We start from the raw sequence: 25436 nt of genomic DNA on the forward strand, positions 1-25436 counted from the left end.
TTAGGGCCTGCTGATTTTACTGCCTCAAAAGGGGTTGTAAAGGTAAAAGTTTTTTCACCTTAATGCATTCTATGCATTAAGGTGAAAAAAATTCTGACTATACCGCCCCCCCCCCCCCCCCCCCTCGTTATACTTACCTGACCCCTCGAAAGTCCCGCGCTCGGCCCAGACATCCTCTTCGCGGCTCAGCCTGGCCATCGTATCACGGGAGCGCGCCCGCAAGGACTCCACACAATGCGAGCTAGTCCCTCCACCAATCTGCTTAAAGCGGAGGTTCACCCTATCGACGGGAAAATTTTATTTTTTTTATTTTACCTTAAAATCAGGCATTGTAGCGCGAGCTACAGTATGCCTGTCCCGAATTTTTTACCGCCGTACTCACCTTGTAGTCGTCCATCGAAGATTCCGGGGAATGGGCGTGCCTATGGAGACGGAGGATGATTGACGGCCGGCTCTGGCGCGTCGCGCTTCTCCGGAAATAGCCGAAATAGGCTTGGTCTTCACGACGCGTGCGCATAGCCTGTGCGCAGGCGCCGTGAAGAGCCGAGACCTACTCCGGCTGTCTTCGGGGAGAGTGACGTGCCAGGGCCGGCCGTCAATCATCCTCCCTCTCCATAGGCACGCCCATTCCCCGCGGGAGCCGGAATCTACGATGGACGACTACAAGGTGAGTACGGGGTTAAAAAAATCGGGACAGGCATACTGTAGCTCGCGCTACAATGCCTGTCTCGATGGTAAAATGTGTCGGGGGGGGGGGGGTGAACTACCGCTTTAAGACCTGTAATGGTTCTCATGCCACTCCAGACCTCTCTTTGTTTTGCTGGAGTTTCCAATTTTTAACTCCTCCCTATTACCTACTCTAAAAGCCCAGTCCAACAGATTTGCACAGTACTTGTGCTAGGCAGCTAGCATTTAACCGCTTAAGGGCTGCCTCACGTACACAAGTGATTAATTTATTCGGGTCTCGAGCACGCACGCCGGAGACTTGCTCCCGCTGTGATTGGCACAGTGGGAGCCAACCAGCGGGACCGGTGGACCCGATGTCCGCCGGAAACCGCCGATAGCTTCCGAGGCAAACAGAAAGGCAGTCTGCCTATGTAAACAAGGCAGATTGCCATTCTGTCAGAGGGGAAGATGGAGATATTGTGTTTCTGCTAAACTGGAACATAGATCTCTGTCTTGACCCAGTCAAAGCATGCCCCACCCCCCAGTTAGGCCTTTTTCACACTCGTGTGACTTTTCCTGTGACTTTGGACATCAGAGTCGCATGAAAAGTTGTAACCCATAATTCTCAACCACCATTTATCCCTGTACTACTTTGGTGCGACTTGAATGTGAGTTGAGGTCCATAGACCTCAAGTTTACACAGGCATTCCCTGAAATCGCAGAAAAATCGCGCGACTTTCAAGTAACGGCAGTGTCAAAGGGCTCTTAGAAAGCACTCTCAGGGAACACATTTAACCCTTTTATCACCCGTTAACCTCTTTCCTACCAGTGTCGTTGCTACCACGACAGTGCATTTTCTTTAGCACTGCTCACTGTATTGGTGTCACTGGTCCCCAAATAGTGTCACTTGGTGTCAGATTTGTCCACCGCAATTTCGCAGTCCTGCTAAAAATTACTAGTAAAAAAAATTTAAAGTCCAAAAATATATACCATAGTTTGTGGACGCTATAAATTTTGCACAAAAAATCCATCAATATTTGCTTATTCTGATTTTTTTTTTTACCAAAAATATCTAACAGAATACATATTGGCCTAAATTGATGAATTTGATTTTTTACCTTTTTTTTTTTTTTTATCGGATATGTTTTATAGCAGGAAGTAAATGATTTATTTGTTTTTTGGTTTACAGGCAGTCCCCAAGTTATAAACACAATAAGGACTGTAGGTTTGTTCGTAAGTCGCAACTTCTGGTCGAAACACAAGCGGAGCACAAGTGGCTGGCATTAGAGGCTGCTCGTAACTCGGGGACTGCCTGTATAGTGCAATAAAAACGGCAGAAGCGATCAAATACCACCAAAAGAAAGCAATTTGCAAAAAATAAAAAAGGACATCCATTTAATTTGGATACAGCAGTGCACGACAGCACAATTGTCAGTTAAAGGAAACAGTGTTGCATCGCAAAACAGATACTGTGCAGACAACTTGGCGAGGTGTCGAAAACCCTATGGACATGACAGCCAAAGACTACAGGCATGCTACAAGAGGCGGTCAAAGATTGCAGGCCGCTTTATAAAATCTGTCGAAAAAACATATTCTTCGCCATGCACTCCATCATGAATCTAGAACAGGGCTTGACAAATTTGCTTGGAATCTAGGAGCCAGCTAAAAAGTTAGGAGCCAGGTTTTTTTTTTTTTTTTTTTTTTTTTTTAACGACGACAAAGCTGATTATGGTATATATACTGGAGTTTATCTTTATTTAATTTGTTAATACTAGTAATGGTGGCGATCAGCAACTTAGAGTGGGACTGTGATAGAGCAGCATACAATCTGTCACTGGGTCGGAACTGCTACGGACATCTCAAGTGACACCAATACAGTGATCAGTGATAATAATATACACCGTTTTTATTTCCTGCCTTGCAGGGACACAAGACCGCCACATCCCTGCTTAGGCCCCTTCCACATGGGGACGGATCCACTTGCAGCGGTCCGCCAGCTCAGTGGGAGATCCCTCTGCTGAGCCGGCGGATGACAGGTCCCTCTCTGCACACTGAGCGGGGAGGGGCTTGTCCAGCACTGCTGTCTCCTATGGAGAGATCGGACGAAAACAGACAGCATGTCCGTTTTCATCAGATCTCACCTGATCCGATCCGCTATAGACAGATGGCGACGTATCGCCATCTGTCTGATTTTAGCGGATCGGATGTCAGCGCACATATCACCGCTGACATCCGACGCCCCATAGAGAAGATGAAATAAGGCTCCTTAAACGGTCTAAGAGGATCTCTCTATGCCAAGTCTGGTATATCCCTCCGTGGATTTTTTGGTCTAAGATCTATGCTGCATGTCTGTTTCATCCTGTGCTGTGACTACATTTCCCTGGATATCCTACTCTGGAATAATAGATAACGCTGTTATTTATTTACTTTCTGGTAAGCCTTAGTCCATGTGGTGGTGGCTCACGCAATCATCAGTGCACCAGGTGTTGTCTGTTCCAGAACTTCATTTGATTTTTGGACTTTTATTATCACACATAATTTTGTGTATTCACAAGGACTTGATTGTCATTTAATAGTTGGCGCGATTTTTTCTTTTTCTTATATGCTCCATAGAGAAGCATTGAGTGCCCGTTCAGGTCCGCCGGAAAAACTGACAGGGGAACCTGATCAGACAGCCCGTGTGAAAGAGGCCAAGCAGAGAGATAAATAATAAAATCATTTTACTTAAAAAAAAAAAAAAAAAGGCTATATGAAGCTATTTAAACCAGCTCCCCCCCACACTCACCCGTTAGGCAAAAGGCGCCAGATAACGGCCACAATCACTTCCTTCTCCACTCCACTTTGGGAAGGAGATGGGTGGGCAGTAAATGCAGGCAGAAATCCCCATTAGTATTGCTGGTTGTCTTTAATCATACTTCTCCACTCCACTTTGGGAAGGAGATGGGTGGGCAGTAAATGCAGGCAGAAATCCCCATTAGTATTGCTGGTTGTCTTTAATCATACCAGCGGCGACCACAAGATGACGCCAGACTACAGAATGAATCATAGGCCTGCAGAAGGCGGCAAAGCCGCGGCCTCAATTACCAGCTGGAGCGGCGCTCTGCAATCGCGCAAGGGGGGGGGGGGACGCAGGTTACCCCAGGTCGCTAATTATAGTCGACCTGCGACCTGGAATTGTCGAACCCTGATCTCATATCTTGGCAGCAGAATATGACAGGCTAGAGCAGATATAGGCAACTATTTGAGCACAGTGTGCCGAAAAATGTTTTCAAAGAAATGGAGTGTGCTGATTTTATACCAAAAAATAAAATTTAACTTTACACTCTCAATCACGAAAAGGATTTTTTATAAAGTAAATGCTGTAAACTACTTTAGTAGTGAGAAATTAACATCCTGCACTCACGCCTCAGATCAGCCCCAATTCATGCAACGCCACACCCCAGATCAGCTCCAATTCATACACCTTTACACCTCAGATCACTGTCCCTCCTGCAAAATCGGTTTCATCACTGTAACCACCCTGAACATCTGCCCCACCACTGTACCTTCCTACACATCTGCTCTACCGCCGTACCCCCATCACAAAAGCTGACAATTGCAGCTACAGCAATGTTAGAGAACCAAACAATGTTTCACATCTTTTACTATGTATGGGGGCACAGTGCCTTCCCCTGTGCGGGTGCGGCATGGGGAAATCTGAAATTGGAATGCATTAGTGTTTCACTGACACTTCCCTGCTCTGCTGATGGGAAGGAGTCGAGTGTCAGTAAAAGAGGCTTTGTGTGCCGCTTGCGGCACCAGTGCCGGGGGGGGGGGGGTTGCCTACCCCTGGGCTAGAGCAACACACAACTAAACTAACTGTGCATCTTGGACTTTATTCTGCTACAAAATATAACATCATAAATAAACAGTAAGAGCCGGTTCACACTGGGGCGACTCGTCAGGCGGCTCAGCCGCCTGACGAGTCGCGTCCCGTTCAATGCAATGGAACCGTTCTAATAGGAGCTCCGACTTAGAAAAAGGTTCTTGCACGACTTCGGGGGCGGCTCAGGGCGACCTGCATTGACTTCTATACAGGACGACTTGCAGAGTCGCCCCCGAAGTCATGCCGCGGAAGTGTGAACCGGCTCCAAGAGTTGGTTTACACAGGGACAACACGACTTCCAGCACGACTTTGGAAGGCAATTTGGACACGACTTGAGTATGAATCAGGCAACTTCAAGTTGCCTCCAGGACAGTACAAGGCAACTTCAAGGTCACCTCCAGGACAGGAGGCTTTCCAGTGGCCAATCAAACAACAATCAGCTCTGTGGGAGGGAGGGGTTTGCCTGAGAAATGTATGTTATCTTCCTCTATTGTTGCTTCAGTTAAGACAGTGATCCGACTTCTGAGGCAACTTCCATTGAAATCAATGGGTACAAGTTGCCTACAAGTCAGATTGAATTAGTACAGGAACCTTTTCTGAAGTCAGAGCGACTTCAGTAATGTGTATTAAGACGGCTCCATTCACTTCCATTGATTTTCTCAACCGCGCGACTTGGGGCAACTTCAAGTCGGATCCCAGGTCGCCCTTGTGTGAACCGCTCTTATTCCTCATCATCCTGTTCATGGTGGAACTATTTTCCAATCCCCTCCTTCCTGAACCTCTGTTTCTCCTTCTCACCCCAACTTTCCCATTAAGGCCACTTCCCCAAACTACTTTTTAATCTTTATAAATAATTTTACCTCCATACATCTTGATTCATATCTATATGCCTTCTATACAGTACAAAAACTCTACAGGGTACACCACTGACTTTAAAAACCATTGTTATCGTTTCTTTTGTATGAAAACTAAGGCTGAGACATAGAAAGTGAAAAGGATTTAGTAGCACTGAAAAAAAAAAAAAAAGAAGAAGATAGTGGGAAAGAAATAAAACAACCTTTTTACCAATAAAAGCCAGTCTAAATAAAACGTGTCCTTCACTGGCCTGAGCAAACACAAGGTATAACAGACAACTGTCTGCAGGGGCCCTGAGGGATGCAGGTTGGGCACAAGGGCACTAAGTGATCCTAATTATAGACATGACCGACAGTGATTTTTGAACCTTAACATCTTGTGTCTATTAGAGATAGATAGATGGATAGATAGATAGATAGATAGATAGATAGATAGATAGATAGATAGGTGTTGATTAAAACTTCCACTGCAATGGTTTTTGGGCTCCTGGGTACATCAACACAATTCAGAGATTTTTTTTGCCATTTAGGGCAACAAAAAAGCAAAAACATTACTCCCTATTAAATCCTATGTTCACACTGCTGGTGTACTGTGTTTTGAAAAGTCCTGCAGGCTGCATCTTTGGTGCCATTTTTCAAAAGCACCAAAAAAGATGCAATTTATTGGAATTCAAGGGAAATGCATGAAAAGTGCATCAGTGTGCAAGGGCCTTAATCAGCAAACATGTTAAAAAGGAGCATTATGCATGGAGAATTTTTGATTGCTATATGTCAGTACACTTTGTATAAATCTTTATATTACTGAGAATTGTGATACAATTTTTGTTTCCATTTATTTTTTGAGGGGATTAATGCGGCAGCACACTTTGGCTCGGTTGACACTGCCATGACTTGGGATGCAACTTGTGAGACCACAAATCACAAACATTTATCTCATCACTCCAGAGTACAGAGTCCCAGTAGAAGTCGTCTTTTTCAGCAATGGGCCCTGGCATATTCTAGGCAGGCTTTTTTGTGCATAGGATTCCTTTGTGGAGGGCATTCCTCTGCAGTGTAGGCTGTATTGTATCATAGGAAACAATCACCCCAGTTTGACTCTTTACTAGGGTTGTCCCGATACCACTTTTTTTAAGACCGAGTACGAGTACCGATACTTTTTTTCAAGTACTCGCTGATACCGAATACCGATACTTTTTTTTATCTCATGTGACAGCGGCACATGTGTCGGTATGTTTTTTTTATCTTTAACAATTTGTTTTTAAATTTTTTAAATTTTTTTTTTACAATTTGTTTTATTTTTAATGATTTCTTTTTTTTTTAAGGGGGGGGGTGGACCGTGTCAGTGTGTTTTTTCTTTCATTTTTTTATTTTCTACAATAATTTTTTTTATTCTTTTGTTTTTTTATTCTTTATTTTTTTATTTTATTTTTTAGCCCTGTGGGGGGGGGGGGGGCTTTGGTGAGATATCAGGGGTCTTAACAGACCTCTGACATCTTCCCTTTGAGACAGAGAAAGGGACTAGGGACACATGTTCCCCTGTCCCTTTCTCAGCAGCATTAGCTGCGCTGAAATTGAATGGAGTGAAGACAGCGTCTTCTCTTCATTCATAAACTGAAACATTTGTAAACACAGGTTACAATGTTTCAGTTATGTGAATGGACACTGACTCTGTCCATTCGGAGCAGTAAGGAGCCAGATTTACCAACTCCTACCCCGCTCTCCATCCTGACATTTCCAGGGGGTGGAGGAGGAGCACGAAAGGGGAGAAAAACACGGCGGGATACACGGCGGCATTCGGCTGCTTTAAAATCAGCGGTGATCGGTGCTTGTAACTTCCCCACGCACTGATCACCGCCGACAGTACAAGTATCGGGTGAAGCATCGGGAGCATTTGCCTGAGTACAAGTACTCGGGCAAATGCTTGGTATCGGTCCCGATACTAGTATCGGTATCGGGACAACCCTACTTTTTACTACATTAGCCAACTACAGTGAACTTGCTTGGCAATTTTCTTCAACCCTTCTCATCAGAAAACGCTCCTGTTGAGGTGTTACCTCCATGGATGGCGCTGTGAGATGGATGTAGCTCCAGTAAAGCTTTACTGATATTCTTCTAGCCTTCACCTTTGTGTAAAAAAATGTTTTTTCTCTTTCTCAGGCGACATGTGACATTTCTCTTCCAAGTGGTTCCATTGCTGACAGTGTAAAATAGGAGGTTTTCTTTGATAAGAAAAGCCCTTTTAAGGGCCCTTTCACACGGGGCGGATCAGTAATGATCCGCCTCCGTCAAGCTCAGCGGGGATCCTCTGTAAAATCCCTGCTGAGCCATAGGCTGACAGGGCGGTCCCCGCATACTGTGCAGGGACCGCCTTGTCTTTCCTCCGCTCTCCCCTATGGGGCGGAACGGATGAACACGGACCGTATGTCCGTATTCACCCGATCCAATCCGCCAGACGGAAGAAAAATAGGATTTTCTGCTGTCCGAAAAATCGGATCTTTGCGGAGGCGGGTGATTACGGGTGTCAGCGGATGGTCCACCCATGTGAAAGAGCCCTAAGGCTCGTAACACACTATAGGAAAAAAATCTGAATTTTCATACGATGTTCATATAATGTGTACACAACTTTCATAAGCCGATTACGAATTTTCGTATGAAAATTCCGAAAGTGACAAACTCCAAAAAATTTCCAGTATGGGAACAGAACAATTTTCTATCAAGAAAAATCTGAAGAGAGACTACGCATGATTGTAAATAAAACCACCTTTGTCGTATGAGAATTTTCGTACAAAACGTTCATCGGTTCCGATTTGCTGTGAAACAATGTGGAAAATAAGATGATCTTTCACCCGATTTCCTTTGGTGTGTACCCCACATTTGCATGGTGTTTTTTTTTTTTTTTTTTTTTTTTATGACCCAAACTGCCTGTGCATGAGGTGTAATAAACAAAGAAAGTCAAAGACCATTTGGTTTTATGCAGATAGACACATGTACATTTGAAACAAAGGAGAAATGGATCTGAGAAGCAAAGTTTGTCCATACTGACCAAATCAGTTTCTCCTGCATTAAACACAAGAGGCCTCTGAGCAAGAGGTCTCGCACTAGCCTTTTGCGTTCAGTTTATTTAAAACGCAAGAGAAATTATCCGGGAGAGAAACAAACTTTATGCTTGCCACTTTCCCAGATCTGTTCTCCTGCATATAATCATACATGCATGTACGCATGTTTAGATTATTAAAGCGGGGTTCCAGCCACAATTAGCATTTTTTAAAATGTATGTCCTTTTATCATGCGTTTTTATAATATAAATCCGGTCACTTACTATTTTAAAATCCACCGCCGCTCCGCATAGTTATTCAAAAAAGATAGTTTATAAAACCACACCGTTGTCATTTTGCTTGTGGGCATTGTGAAGTCCACAAGCACTTACTTCCTGGAAGTCTTGGATGGGGAGTGATAATTGGGTAGCGCCTTGCATCCTGGGAAATGACGACACACATTTCCCAGGAGCATTAGAGGGAGATGATATCAGGATCCTAGGTGATTCCAAAGGCAGATTTCGTGGGACTGCATAGCAACAGGCATTTCCAGATGAGTAAAAAAAAATGTTTTTTTCTTTTTTTAGGTCTAATTAACACAATAATGAAAAAAAAAAAAAAAATGGGATGGAAACTCCACTTTAAGGGCCAATTCACACTGACTTGTGCGAAAATGCATGTACATTTACATCCACTTTAGTCGTGTTATAACGTGCACTGACATTCGCCGACATACACTTTGCATTTTATTGCATTTTATAGCAATGCAACATTATAGTGTAAATAGGACACATTGGCCCTTAATCTGCACCTAAACGCACAGACTTCTATTTTCTGTGACTAAGGCTAAACAAAAAGCACCTAAACCCAAGCAAACACATTGGGGTTGATTTACTAAAAGAAAATCCACTCTGTACTACAAGTGCACTTGGAAGCTCTAATGATTTTATCATCCAATTGTGTACAAGCAAAAAAGCTGTAATTTTCCATGTATGTCCCCATCGTATCTACAGCGACTGTACTTCCAAGTGTGCTTGCAGTGCACAGTGGATTTGCCTTTAGTAAATAAACCCTATAGCAGTGGTCTCAAAGTACCGGCCCGTGGACCGGTTATAAATGGCCCGCAGGCAGGGCGGAGGGTGCCACGGAAGTGGGGGGAATTGATTTCCTTCACATGAAGAGTAGCGCAGGAAGCGTCTCTGTCATAAGTTCACTTCTGTCTCACGCTGCGGCTGCTCCCCGCTCTCTTCTGTCCATTCCTATTTGCTTGTGATATCACCTGGGATGGACGAGAAGAGAGGGGGGCGGGGAGCAGCCGCAGCGTGAGACAGAGAAGTGAACTTATGACAGAGACGCTTCCTGCGCTACTCTGCATGTGAAAAAAAAAAAAAAGACAACAAGTAAACGCTGACCTGTACCCCGATTGTGCCCCATGTACCCCGATTGTGCCCCCACTTTTTCCCCCCCGATTGTGCCCCATGTACCCCGATTGTGCCCTCATGTGCCCCATGTACCCTGAATGTGCCCCATGTACCCTGAATGTGCCTTAATGCGCCCCATGTACCCTGATGTGCTGGGCTTTGTACCCTGATGTGCCATGTGCCCTGTCCTGATGTGCTATGCCTTGTCCTGATGTGCCATGTGCCTTGTCCTGATGTGCCGTGCCCTGTACCCTGATGTGGCCTGTTGTGCTGTGCTCTGCCCTGTACCCTGATGTGCTGTGCCCTGTACCCCGATGTGCTGTGCTCTGATGTGCTGTGCCCTGTACCCTAATGTGCTGGGCTCTGTGACCTGCTGTGCCCTGATGGTGAGTGGTCACTGTGTAGTGGTCAGTGGGGGGGGGAGTAGTCATGCAGTGCAGTGGTCATCGTGTAGTGGTCAGTGTGCAGTGTAGTGGTCGGTGAGCAGTGTAGTGGTCAGGGTTAATAATGCATCCACTGACACCAGTGCTGGGGGTAAAAATGCGTCCGCTTACACCAGTGCTGGGGGTTAATAATGTGTTCGCTGACACCAGTACTGTTGTTTTTGAAGTTTGAAAGTTTGCATGCGGCCCCCCATGGGATATGAAAACTTGTCTTGTGGCCCTCAGGTAATTTGAGTTTGAGACCTCTGCCCTATAGTATTACTAATACCATTTGAAAATAATAAGCACATATAAAAAACGCACGTATACCATGCCAGTGGGAGAGCTTGCTCACAATGACCAGCAGGGTAAAACTCAGGGTTTTACTGTACAGACAGTTGTAGTATAAGTTCTGCGAGGGGGTGGTGTGATGTGCATTCGAGCACACTCCAACCGGGTAGCTTTTTTTCTCCCAAACTTTTCATCCATTTCTATGCACTGCAGCTCAGCTTTGGTAAATAGAAGCAGAGAGCATACAGAGCTCTGGTCTAGTGTGCAAAAATGTAGAGAATGCACTTTTCCGCTTTGGCTAGTGTACATCAAATGCTGGCCTTTTCTGGAGGCACAAGTGCTGTGTCTGGCCCCTTTGCCAGCAGCCTGTCACCATCTACAACAGGCTGAAATATGCAGCAGCTGCATGCTATTCCAAATGGCACTCATGTTTAAAGGATAGGTTCACCTTTGGAAACATGTTACATGTTCCACCTGTTTTTGGGGTGAAACATGTTTCCACTCTCCCCGATCCCCTTTCTAGTTGTGACAGCAGGCCAGGGATCTTCTCCCTTCACTTGCTGTCAAATCTGAAAAGAATGCAGCCACGTCGTTCATTCACAGAGTTCTGTGAATGAACTACAGTTCAACAAATTAGTAGTTCATGGATTCTCCCCGTCATTCAGTAACTGCCTGCCCATACTAGGTATGGTCAGACAGCTACACAGACAGTCTGCACACATGATTTATCTGGTGAACGTGGGTGCAATGCTTTACAGGTTCCTAAAAATGCCTAAAACCTTCAACCTGGACGCCGAGAAGGCCTTTGACCGACTTGGGTGGCCCTTCATATTCGCCACATTGCATCACGTGGGAATCCGGGGCCCATTTATGAGAGCGATCCGCCACCTCTACTCCAATCCCTCCACCCAGGTCAAAACACCCTTTGCCTCATCTTCCTCCTTTACCATCACCAACGGGACTCGGCAGGGGTGCCCACTTTCGCCCCTTCTATTTGCTCTTTGTGTTGAACCCTTAGCGGCCACTATACGGGGCAACCCGTCTATCCAGGGGGTGCCTGTTAGGCCTCGTACAGACGGCCGAACATGTCTACTGAAACTGGTCCGCTGACCAGTTTCAGCAGACATGTTCGGTCGTGTGTACGGCCGCCCGGACAGGTTTGCAGCGGACATTTGTCCACCTGACCGTTTTCGAGCGGACAAATGTTTCTTAGCATGCTAAGAAACATGTCCGCTGGAATCCTGTTCGTCGGACATGTTCGGTCGTCTGTACAGACTCACCGTACATGTCCGAGCGACCGCCATCCCTCGCATGCGTCGAATCACTTTACCGGCGCGGACACGTCACCGCGCTGTCTGTCCGCGCGGGTTTCTGTCTGATGGTGTGTACAACCAGACAGAAATCTCAGAGGGGACATGTCCGCTGAAAACGGTCCGGCGGACCGTTTTCAGCGGACTTTCCCCTCGTCTGTACGAGGCCTTAGGGGCAGGGAATTTAAAATTTCCCTGTTCGCAGACGTCATCCTCTCCCTGACCCAACCCAGAATTTCCCTCCCGAACCTTCATGCAGAACTAGCCCGGTATGGGGCCCTGTCGGGACTATAAAATCAACACGTCTAAATCGGAGGCCCTCCCAATTAATATTACTGGGGCGGAGGACTGCTCACTTACAAGCCAACTTCTCCTACCATTGGAAAACGACCTCCCTGAAACTATCTGGGGATACACATCACTCCAAGCTTCACCACCCTGTACCAGGAAAACGTCCCTCCTCTATTCCGCTCAATAAGATCCCTACTGGCACAATGGAAAAAACACCATATTTCCCTGCTCGGTCGGATCGCCTCAGTTAAAATGACGATACTCCCAAAGCTCCTCTACCTTTTTCAAATGTTACCCATCCCTGTCCCCTACAAACACCTGAGAAAGCTCCAATCTGACCTAATTAAATTTACATGCAGCTTTTCTCGTCCGAAAAATTGGAATCGGCTGTCGAAAGCACCATACCAACGATCCAAAAAGCAGAAGATTGCGCGGACAAAATTTTATTTCTGATTTTCGTATCGTGTGTACCTTAAGTATGTGGCATTAGGAGGATGGAGAAGGTGACACTGTAGTAGTGTGAAGTAAATACACAGCAGTGTAGCACTATGTGTGTAAACACATACATAGCCATCGTTTTCTCAGCTTCAATGCAAAGAAACAAGCTGAGGTAATAGTAGGTTTGTGAGGTAATAGTAGGTTTGTGAGGTAGCAGTGGTGGTCAGGCTGCAGACAGCTGTGTTGGCGCCAATTTGCAGTGAGGGGAGTGTGAGGGGAGTAGAGGTGACACACAGTGCCCGGACAGGCCAAAGGGAGGAGGGGGGTCTGCTGACATAAGGTCACCTTTCCATGGACACACAAAGCCGGCTCTCCAAGCACTGTCCCCCGTCTATGAGCCCCGTAGCGGTCAGCAGGCAGAGTGCCGGGCCGGATGGACGGGAGGAGCGGGGATCTCACCTTGTGTGGAGCTCCTCTGCCTTCCTTGAGCCGCGGTGTTCAGTGTGTGTACATTCCCGATGGTGGAGGGTCCAGGCTGGCAGCACTGTCCCGGGAAGGCCGGCGGTATGGATCGGGCTCTCCTGAGTGTTTCCTCCCTGGTTACAGCCTCTCAGCAGGCGCACACATCCACACACAAGAAGCCTATTGTATTGACACTGCTCGCTGCCTTCCCATGCTCCTCCTCTTCCACTTCCTCCCTGTTCTCATCCCTTCCTCCCCTGTCTGCATTCCCTCACACGGCGGCGGTGACACCATGGTGACATGTGTGGCCTGTCCTGTCCTCCCTCATGTCACCTCTAACACGTGTCTTTCCTCTTTCTAGTACTGAGGGCCAGGTGCTTCCTTCACACAGCACACTCAGCTCGTCTGCTTTTCTTCTTTCTGATTACCATTACAAATCTACACAGCTTTGTGCTTTTATGTGCGCTTTGTAACTTGTGTGTGTATGACACAAAAATACATAGGCCTCATTCACACGAGCAGGTGTGTTTTTCAGGAGGGAACGCAGGTTAAGACGCGTTTTAGACCCCTTTCACACTTGTGCAACCTAGAATTGCAACACAACTTGAAGCATAGCCTGTGTAATCTTGAGGTCTATGGACCTAAAGTCGCACCAAAGTTGTGCGGGGATTACTTTGAAGTCGCACAGATATGAATGGTTCTCATTGGATATCATGGGGTATGACTTGTCATGTGACTTTGCAGTCCCAAGTCACACAAATGTGAAAAGAGCCTAATCACTGATACATTAAATAGGTTTAGGCTGGGTTCACACCTATGCGAATTGGATGAGTTTCCCTGCATCCAATTCTCATGCCAGGAGATTTTAACTGGCTCTCTATGGAGCCGGTACACATATCTTCGTTGTGGCTTGTGCAGGAACGCTGTGCGTCTTTGGCTCCATTTCAGTGCCAAATTCAGGCAAAAATTTGTCCCTGAAACGGAGAACGCACTGGACCCCTTCTGAAAGCCACATCCATTGGAGGTGTGAACCCAGCCTTATATGTGTTAACATCTGTTGCATTAAATGCATTTAAGTGAGTTTACTGCAGAGGCGGCGGGTCCATAAGGTGCGCCGCGCCGTCCCCCTAATCTCAATGCGGGGAACTAGACGCATAGTGTTCTACAAGACCAGAGGCTACAATTGCCTTCAAAAAAGGTTGGGCTCGGTCACAGAGCACTGCGCCCTGAGCCCACCCACTTGTGACAGCAGATCAACATTCGCTATCGTCTTCCTGCTTCTCCAGGAGGAGAAACATCCAGATTTGCCGGGAGGGGAAGCCGCCCGCGACCTGGATGGGGTAGGTTGGGGCTTGTGAGTGGGTGGGGGGAAAAATGGAGCACCAGCCACCACTGGTTTACAGCACTAAGGCTCAGTTCACACTGGTGTAATGTGAGAACATGTACGAATCCAGCACGGATTACTGCATCGCTCTATGCAATGGTTCTGGACACAGTGGCCCGAGCCTCCTCTACTGGGGTCCCTCACTGGTGAACTTGCCTCCTCTTCTTCTTGTTCCCCCATCGTAAGCCGCTTGCTATGGGGGCACACGGTGTGTGCTTGCTCCTGAGCTGTGTGTATCTATAGAGCCAAGCTCAGAGTGCCTACAAGTCATCACCTTGTAATTCTATGTGTTAGGATCCACCTTTTGTCAATCCCTGAAAACTCATCACTTCAAGGAAGCCTATCACACCTCCTAACTAACAACTGGACTTTTAACTCCTCCATCAGCTCATCCCCCATAGTTATTACCTTTTGTACCACTTGCCCTGCCTTATTAGATTGTAAGCTGTTATGAGCAGGGCTCTCTTAGGCCAGCCATAAATTAATCAAATCTTGGCTGGTTTAGGAGGGACCTGCCGGGATTTGATCCATCTACAGCAGGGGTTTCCAAACTTTTGAAACAAAGGGCCAGTTTACTGTCCTTCAGACTTTAGGAGGGCCAAATTGTGGCCAGCGGGGGGTAGAAAATGTTCCAGGTCCAGCATCAATGAGAATAAATATGGCCTCAGGGTTGGTGGTCAGTAAGAGGAGGAGGAGGAGTAGTACTACTAATAGGGGAGGAATAGTATCCCATCATTAGTATTAATGAAAGAAATAGTGACCCATTGTTGGTGTAAGTGTGAGGATTCCTGATTCATTTTGTTGGGAGTAATAGTGTCCCAAGGGCCGGATAAAGCCTAGCAAAGGGCCACAGTTTGGAGACCCCTGATCTACAGTATGGGTCAACTTGGGTACAATCAGCCTGTCAGGTTTTATACATGCAATTACTGCCAGAGGCTATAACAGGAAGGCTCCCCACCAGCAGAACACAATAGCGCTGCAGGATGGATTCCCCCATCAGCACTTGTGTTGATGAGGGAATCAAGCAAATTTCTTTCCATCCACCTGTGGTGGATGGAAAGAAAATCATTTTATCTATAGCTTGCCTTAACCCTCATGTATTTTATTGTATTATAACTGTACTGTCTCTCTTTAAATTGTAAAGAGCTGCACAAACTGTATAATCCTGTAGAATAATGATCATAATGATAATAATGTATTCATACACAAACAAACAAAAAAAAACGTTCTGGTTTCAAAATATGCAGTCTGGTTTCTAAACATTTCTATTTACATACGCAAAATTTGTTAGAAGCAACATAAGTAAGGGCCCTTTCAGACGTGCGAACCGTATGTCCGATTTTTCATCCATCAGTTTGCGGATGAAAAAAGGGACATACATTGGTCCCTATGTGATTGCGGGTGTCAGCGGATAAACATCCGCTGACACCCGTAATCACCCGCCTCTGCAAAGATCCGATTTTGCAAACGGAAGAATGTCCTATTTTTTCTTCCGTCTGCTGATCGAATCGGATGAACACGGACATACGGTCCATGTTCATCCGATCCCCCCTATAGGGGAGAGCGAAGAAAAAACAGGGTGGTCCCTGCACAGTGTGCAGAGACCACCCTGTCCTTCGACGGCTCAGTGGGGATCTACGGAGCGATCCCCGCTGAGCTTACGGGCACACAGAGGCGGGTCATTACTGATCCGCCCCGTGTGAAAGGGCCCTAAAACTTTTGCCAGCTAAAGCTGAACTCCAAACAAGCAACCAAATACACAATTGAAAAACAAAAATGCACCATACGTCCAATAAAAACAGTCATTCGCTATTGTTGTTCATTATGTTGTGCAGCCTGAATTCAATGCATATGCGATTGATGCGATTGCCTTGGAAATGCATGGCACTACAACATAATGCACATAACCTGTGTGTTGCTAATGTACGTAAATGGGTCCTTACTGTTTTACATATAAAATTTATCATTTTCTAATTCTGCACAGCCAATCGTGTGTAGAGTAATGGTCCTGGCTATGCACGCGTGAGAATGTTGAACATAATTAACTTCAACAACTCCAGGCTCAGGATCCACCTGCTTGTATATCACCATTGGAGCATCCTGTGACCTTTCTGTTGAATGCATATGTAGCACCCTGGTGTTTAGGCAGGGTTGCTCCTAAATTGACCTACCAGGTAAGAGCTACATTGGCTAATTGTTGAGGAGCAATTGATTTCACTCTAAAGCCCCATACACACTATCAGTTTTCCTGCAGGCTTTTCTCTTCAGGTTTACCAAAACCATGTAGTGCAAGGGCCTGCCTGATTGCATACAAATTGAAACTCTTTAAGGTTTGACCTCATATTAGATAGTTTTGGTAAACCTGAAGAGAAAAAACTGCAGGAAAACTGATAGTGTGTATGGGGCTTAAGTCTGTAATTGCTGCACTTCTCTCTTTTGCCGCTGGGTGGCCGGGTGCCTGGTGGCATTAGATATGAGAAGGGCAATGCAAGGTGAGATTATGGGTATATGGGGTACCCCAACCAAAGGGCAATTTTCTTAAATCCCTTGGCCTGTTGGGAGAACCTATATATTTGTGTGGAGTCAGGTGATCACTGTTCTGTGCCACCTGGACAGCTGTCTGGGTGGACGTGTGTTATACTGCCCAGGCTGCCAGGCCGGAGTTTGGGCCTATCTTGGGCACATCTGGCTTCTAGGCTGTCTGAGGGCCTATCAAGAAGCAAGAGCAGTGCAGGGTTGGGATTGCGGCTTACTGTCCAACCAAAAGTGATGGATCTGCCAGCCGGAGAACCTGACGCGGTCAGAGGTAGTGGGGAAAATGTCGCCACTAAGAGACCATCCACCTTATTACCAGGGACCACAATGAGTAGCTGAAGCAAGTACCGGATCAGTATTCTCACCAACCGGGGACGGATAAGAATCTAGAAATTTCAGCGGGTATCAAGTCATGGACCCAGCCAGAGGAGGTGACGCTTGCAGAGCAGCCTTTTGTGTCAAGCCAGGGACAGAGCAGGCCAGTGGGGTGAAGCTTGAGAAGTATCTTGAGTGCCAAGCTAGGGACCCAGCAGAAATGTTGGGGTGATACTTGAGGAATATACCACCGTGAAGATTGGAGAAGCTTAAGGGATTCAGTGGCAGTAAATCATGTTCAGTGAGAGACTGGGAGCTCAGTGGGCTGAAGAACTACAAGAAGTGATTTTAGTGGAAGTGAAGGAACTGTTCAACTTTGTGTAAGGAACTGTTCAAGACTGTTACCATAGGAGACAGCATACCTACACATGCTGATGTGGCATCTAAGTTGGACGCCTTTCCCTGCATGGCTGTCCTGTTGAAGTCTCGGAGTCTACTAATTAATCTTGCAACTGTCTAAGGTGGTCCTGGCCCTAACCCTCTTTCCCAAAGTTCTATCAAGAGAAATAAAATCTCTTTTGCATTCAAGAAGTGTCTGGCACCCAATCAGTCTACCTTGCATTACACCGACTATGCATTGCATCCCACATATACAGAAAGATGTCAGCTATCTCTGGCCCTGGAGGTTCTCATTAGACCGAAGAAGGCCTGGGACCTTGCTACACATAGAATGCAAAGGTAAAAAAAAACTTCTGCATGTGAATTGATGGTGTAAAAAGTGAGGTTTGAATAAAATTGCACTTTTGTGGCCAAAACAACCAGTGTGTTGGTAACACTCTGTATCCGTTATAAAAAATAAAAAAAATACCCTTTTTTTTTAACTTATTTGCTAATACTGTAAACAGTGGAGGAAGAGAGTAGGTGTTTTAGAAGAGATCATTTTATTCTTGCAGTAAATGCTAATACAAAAGCAAAATTGTTCTCTTTTTAGGTAGAAACTTTGTATAAGCTTTCAGCATTCATGAGTGTCCATAGCAGGTATACCCCATTGTAATTGCCTTTTATCAATGTAGCGCTACCCCCTCAGGAGCCGATGATTGATTTGGGATCGGCGTATTAAGTTACCTCTATGTAGTGTCTAGAGGTGAAGGTAGTGAGTAGAGCAGTATTCGAATGTCCAATCTGTAGATTAAGTTTTCTGAATGCTTTATTTCTTGGTCCAACACGACCAACACATCAACTTGAGGTAGACAGGATAGGTTGATGAGAATAGAATAACTTTGCAGTATCAGGCTTTGGATAAAGAAAGCAGTCCTGCCATCTGTAGTTGCATCAGTACGTCGCCACTCTAGTCGGAGTGGGTGAAGTGCCTCTGGACAGACCCCTGCCACAGGCCTGGCAGCTAGAGCTTTACTCGAAGGTTCTGGGAGGAACAAGTCTCTGCCACAGACTTGGCTCTGATTAAGTGTAGAGACCTCTGCCACAGGCCTAGTGAAAGATTAAATTGAATAGTAGAGCGAACCCTCCCAGCAAATCACTTTGGGGTCACCGGTTGACAGTGTAAGTGTACCTGTCAATGCCCGGTCACCAGATCCCTGATGGTTCGTTCAAGCCCTTTTGGATAACCTGCCTCCGGGTTCTCCTCAAGCCGATCCCCCACCGAACAGCATACAGCATGGGATCTTCTCAAAAGAAGCGGGGACCCAGTAAGTCACTGGGGCCCCTTTGGTAGCATCAGTCGCTCCAGGCCAGAAGGTCCCAGAGTCAGGAACTCCGCGTAGCACGCGACCCCAGGCCAGGAAGGCCATAGTGGTGGGGCCCAGTGATGTGCGCACACCCTAAAGGTGGGAACAACGGCCTCCGCCACAGGAATACCCTTCCCCAGCATGCCCCGCGAGCTGGGAAGAAGCGGCTCCGCCTGGACCTCTCTGGCGCCACCTGCCGCCCAGAGATGAAACTGCATCCCTGGAAGGCAGGCTGACCCACAGAACAATCCAGATTTGGCGACAGCCAAATTTGACAATAAATCAAGAATGAGAGCACATAGCGTCCTTTCTGAAAGTAAAGGGGCGCTACATCAACATAGTTGAACAGACATACATTAACTCTTGATTCAAATCGTGCCTACAGATAAAGGTGATAATGCGCCACCCCTATATATACACTAAATACATAAACAATAATATATGTGTGAATTTTCAAATCCATCAAATATGTAATAAACTCAACATGTAATCCCGCCATTCCAGAAGAACAAACTCAACTGTTCAGAAGTAAGCTTAAAGCGGAGTTCCACCCTAAAAATGAACTTTCTTTTAACAGCTTGCCTTTAATGTAAAAATAAATAAATAAATGAAAACATTTTTTTTTTTACTCACTTTTATCTGGCTGTTACTAGGCAGATTTCGCAATCTGCCTAGTTCTTGGTCCTAGGTGGTTCAACTTCCTGTCCTAAGACCCCATTGCCTCCTGGGAAATGATGACAATCATTTCCCAGGAGTCTCTGGGCATTACTGTGCCTAAAAATCACCCAGCGGGGGTGTGGCCTGGAGCGGCATGGAATAGGACGCAAGTGAGCTGAGCTCCACCGGCCGAAAATCCTGTACGACTATCCTCGGAACATACCGCTTTACAAACTACATCTGTGGACACCCCCCAGACCGGGCACCCCAGGGGACCATGTCACCACCAAAAAAATCCTCCGGAGCGATCGCTAAACTGTCGCAATACCGCCATGCGGAGGCTAACCCTGTGGACCAAGATGGCGCAGATGCACGTGGGGAGGAGGTAGCTCATGGCTCAGATATGACCAGACTTCTCCAGGCCATAACAGCCTGCCAGGAAGCAGTCATGTCCTGCCAGACCACTCTTACAGCAAGGATTGAAGAGGTGAGGGTGGACATATCCTTGGTCAGGCAGGACTTCAAAAGCTTAGAGAGAGAGTCACAGAGGCTGAGACTAGAATCAGCACAGTGGAGGACTCCCTCCCCCCTCTACAGGTTTCCACAGAGGCCATGCAGTTGCAGGTGAATCAACTCCTCCAGAAGCAGGATGACATTGAGAACAGGCTGCGCAGGTGTAACCTCCGCTTTATTGGCCTGCCGGAGGGGTGAGACCCCCCAACGTTTTTGGAGACATTACTTTCTGACGTATATGGCAGGGAGCCGTTTTCACCCACGTTTGTCGTGGAATGTGCGCACCGCATGTCGGGCAGACCACCGCCTGCTGGTGCACCCCCCCGCACCTTCATAGCCAAATTCCTGAACTTCAGGGACCGTGATGCCATTCTCCGCCTTAGCAGGGAAAAAGGCAACATCCCTTTTGGAAATAAGATGGTCGTGGTCTTCCCGGACTTCTCAGCGGAGGTACAAAGAAAACGCAAAACCTTTATTGAGGCGAAGTGTCGTCTGCGAATCAAGAATGTAAAATATGCCATGCTGTTCCCAGCCCGCCTTCGTGTAGAGGGAGAAGACAGAGCGCACTTTTTTGAGGATCCAGAGGCAGCTATAGCGTGGCTTGAGCAGCGCGATGCACACTGATAAGTATACCTGCTTCTCCACATGTTCTTACACCCCCTTTGCTCCCATATGTTTTACCCCCCCTGAGAGATCCTATAAGTATGTGGCTGGAGAGAGGGCAGAGAACTGCATACTGATATTGCTCACTCTTTCTACTACCCCTTTGCCTGGGGCTCTGGGATACCTCTCTCATAGGGGCAATGATGTTTATGTGTTCTCACTCTTACAGCTCACACCAGTCTGTGCACATATTGCTCCATTGCTCCTGTGTATCCTATGCAGAGAGGGGTGGGCACATAACTGCACAAGAACGTTGCTCACTGATACTTTTGCCCCCCCTTCTGCTTGGAGTGTCAGTGCCCAAACCGCTGGAGTTAGACTGAACTGGCCCGCACTGGCTGCACAGGTTTGAGTCTGCTCCTTCAACTACCTACTGAGACTCACAACCTGCTGGGCGGCCCCCTCTGACACACTCAGGGTGGTGCACTGTGCACAGCGCCTTTGAAACAGCGCTTTCCCTCTAATTCACCAGAGTATGCTACTATGATTTCTGGTCCTTTTGGGGGGCTCTATTTGTACTTATATTTTTCCCCTATATATTTTTTTTTCTTTTGTTGTTCGCAATTTTTTTCTTTGAATTTGTCTATATGTTTTGTTCTTATGTGTTCTTAAAACTGCTACTTGCGGTTCTCTCTGGCCGGCGGAGAGTACTACTCAGTGGGTGAGCTCATGCTGATCAGTGAGCACAATCCTACAATGTGTCACGTAGCACAGCGAAGTTTCGCATTGTGCTTAGATGTGTGCACCCTGGGTTGGAATGTGTGGCCAATGGTCGGATTTCTGACTACTAGAGCCTATATATATGTTTTAATACTGTTTTGTTTCTCCTTCACAAGGTGCACACTGTTTATGCCATGTTGGCAGTTAGGGGTTGGTGCCCGCACCAGTTGGGGGCAGTGCAGGGCGGGGAGGGGGGGGTTAAGGGGTTTACTTTGTTGAGAGATGGTCTTTTTTTTCTTGTATTACTTGGTTTACATAGGTACTGCATAAATGTATTGGTGTTCCTGGAGATCGCGCCCGCATGGGTGCGGCCCTCTCGGTTGCAAACTCGGGGGGGTCCCAAGTCCTGGAGTTCCACCTTGGTTTCATTTCTGCCCATGGCCACGTTAAAAGTTCTTACTTGGAATGTGAGGGGGGTGAGAGAGCCCATTAAGAGATCTGCAGTATTTGGGCAACTAAAAAAGCTAAGAGCAGATGTGGTGGCCCTGGTGGAGACACACGTGGAGGGCTCAGTATTGAGAGCACTCAAACGGCCTTGGATAGGATGGGCTTATCACTCTGTCCACACTACACATTCCAGAGGAGTGTCACTTCTAATTGCTAAAACCACCCATTTCGAGCTCCAGGACTTGGTGTTAGATCCAATGGGTAGATTTGTTTTTGTAAGGGCAAAGCTACACGGGGATGAAGTCCTCCTATTGGCTTTTTACTTACCACCCCCGTTTCAATTTAATGTACTGACTCAGGGATTCAATTTTATGGCATTGCATTCTGCTGTACCAGCTTTTAATGTGTTAGATGGGGCCCTTGACAGACTGACCAAGCCCTCACAACCTATGACGCACTCACGCCTGACAAGATTTGCGCGTCTCCTTGGTGATTTTAATTTGATAGATACATTGAGATATAAGCGTCCTACCTCTCAAGCCTATTCATGCTTTTCTGCGTCCCATTACTCTATGTCCCAGATTAACCTTATACTTTTGTCCAGATCACTTCTCCCTAGGTTGATGGATGTAGGGTTCTCGTCCAGGTCGCTGTCTGATCATTGCCCCTACTGGGTTAGCCTGTCTCTACCCCATGCACGTCCACCAACGTCATGGCGACTAAACCCCTTTTGGTTGATTTTATTACCAGAGGATGACGATCTTAGGACCGACTGGGAACACTTCTTCACGACTAATGAGGGCTCAGCACAACCGCAGATAGTATGGGAGGCGTTTAAGATAAATGCTCGATTGACCCTTACAGCTCGCATTAACCAAATCAAACAAACTTCAGCGATGGCGGTGGACACTGCAACGTGTGACTTAGAGATAGCGGAGGGGGAATTTCTTGACGATCCCACGGAGACTAGGGCGGCGGGTCTCAAGTTGCGATCTAGGGCCCTGGACCAGTTGCTTTATGAGAAATCCAAGCGTAAGATGTTCTCTCTTAGACAGAGGTCATTTGAGCATGGTGAAAGAGCTGGGAAGTTACTGGCTTACCTCGTGCATAGCGAGGAGAGACCCCCGGTAGTGATCTCCCTGCTTTCCCCTCAAGGTACCCTGGTGATTGCACCTGTTCAGGTTGCGGGAATGTTTTGCGATTTCTTTGCCTCGCTCTATGCTACCACGGTTTCGGATGACCTCTCTCTGATAGTCCTTTTTGGCCGAAACACAAATCCCACAGCTGACCAAGGCCCAGACTGGGGAATTAGAGGAACCTTTGACACTAGAGGAGATAGCTAAGGCCATAGCGGTGTTCCCTGCGTTCAAGGCCCCGGGCTGCGACGGCTTTTACTCCTCATACTCGGACCTGTTGTTGCCTAGGTTACTGGCGCTGTACAACTCCATTTTTGAGACCTCCGATGTGCCAGTTTCCATGCGGGAGGCTACCATTGTTATAATACCTAAGCCAGGTAAAGATCCACACCTCCCGGAGTCTTATCGTCCCATTTCCCTGCTTCAGGTGGATGTCCAGATACTTGCAAAGGTGCTTGCCATCCGCCTTAACAAGGTTATCCTTTCATTGGTGCACGGAGACAAGGCGGGGTTCATGCCAGGCAGAAACACATCTTTCAACCTCAGGAGGTTATTTATTAATCTTCAGACTCCCCATGATAATTCCGGATCCAGGATGGTTGTTGCCTTGGACACTGCCAAGGCATTCGACTCTGTCGAGTGGCGCTACCTCTGGACTTGCTTGGGCAGGTTTGGGCCCAGATTCATTAAATGGGTACAGCTCCTTTATCAAAGCCCGATGGCCAATGTTCTGGCTAATGGCTGGCCCTCGGATCAATTCTCTCTCCACAGGGGTACTAGATAGGGATGTCCCCTGTCGCCACTGCTGTATGCACTGGCGGCGGAGCCACTCGCCATAGCAATTCGCACTCACACAGGGATTGTGGGTTTACAGAGAGGTGATGGAGAAAATTAGCACATATGCGGATGATACTCTTTTGTACCTAGACAATTCAGACAGCTCATTGCCTTTGGCGCTAGCCCTTATAGAAAGATTTGGCACATTTTCTGGTCTACGGATGAATTGGGACAAGTCTCAGATGCTTCCGCTTGATAGCTATCCACCTACCAAAGAAAGGTCCTCACTCCCCCTACAGAGAGTCAGTGTTGTCAAGTACCTGGGTATCAAGGTGTCTAGAGACCCTGGGGATTACGTCCCACTTAATATAACCCCGCTGTTTGAGGTGCTTAAGCAAAAGACACAGATCTGGGCTTGCCTTCAATTGGGGGTCACGGGCCGTGTAAATCTCATTAAAATGGTCCTGTTACCCAAAATTCTCTATATGCTCTGGCACTCCCCTGTTTACCTTGTTCTCAGGCATTTCATGGCGATTGAGACTCTTTTGAAACCTTTTGTGTGGGGCAATAACAGGCACAAACTCCCGTGGCACAAACTTAAAAACCCTACAGACCTGGCTGGTCTCGCTTTGCCCGATTTCAACCTATACTATCTCGCAGCTCAGCTCTCACAAATATTCCATGTGGACAAAACGGACAGAGACAGATTCCTACACTTCTTATGCCCGGGGTGGGCTGGCCCGACCTTAGACCCCTTGGTGGCGATTGCGGGTGGGATGGAGAGGGGAGGTGGGTCGATGGACCGTGAGGCCCTTCTTTACCACTACAAAGTGTGGTCCATAGCCTCAACAAAACTGCGCATACCAACCATGCACACCTTTACCCCCTTGTGGCATAACTCAGCCCTTCCTGAATTCACTCAGATTCCAGATGCCAGGTGGTGAAGTTCAAGGGGTATTTTTTATCTGTCCCACATAGTCACAAACGGGAGGCTGAAATCCCTGCCTGACTTGCAGTTAGAGTTTTCACTACCTAGCCAGATGCACTTTAGATATATACAGCTGAGGCATGCCTTCCAGACACAATTTTCTGCTGATGATCTTTCTCTAGGTGATAGCCCACTGATGGCAGCCATAAAGTACCCTGATCCCAAGAAACTTATCTCACAGTTCTACACCATGCTGTCGCTCCCCTCGGCGACCGTGGGGGCATATGCATTGAAGGCCAGGTGGGAGGATGAGTTGGGCCCAATCGTGGAGTGATGCTTTAGACACATGCAAGCTGGTTTCCCCCAGGCTATCGGACCGGCTAACCCAGATCTTTATAACACATAGATCATACCTCACGCCACTCAGGCTCTCGAAATATAAACGTAACTATTCCGCTGCATGCCCCATGTGCGCTCAGGCATCGGCCAACTTTTTCCATCTTTTGTGGAAATGTCCCAAGATACAGATATTCTGTTCACAGTTGGTGAGATTCTTGCATGACAAGATGGGCTCCCCTGTAACACTCCAACCAAAACTATGTCTTTTGGGATTTTTCCCAA

The 25436-nt window shown here is 47.0% G+C and overlaps 1 protein-coding gene across 1 annotated transcript in view; it reads right to left on the minus strand.

The window, feature by feature from the left end:
* The window catches only part of JADE3 (jade family PHD finger 3), a 98479-nt gene extending 85146 nt beyond the window's left edge, over nucleotides 1-13333 (minus strand). Inside the window, exon 1 of the mRNA XM_040336293.1 lies at nucleotides 13053-13333. The gene's annotated coding sequence lies outside the window, so the exon portion shown is untranslated. The remainder of the gene's footprint in view (nucleotides 1-13052) is intronic.
* Between the last annotated feature and the right edge of the window lie 12103 nt (nucleotides 13334-25436).

Source organism: Rana temporaria, chromosome 2, assembly GCF_905171775.1.
Source record: "Rana temporaria chromosome 2, aRanTem1.1, whole genome shotgun sequence".
NCBI classification, from domain to species: domain Eukaryota; kingdom Metazoa; phylum Chordata; class Amphibia; order Anura; family Ranidae; genus Rana; species Rana temporaria.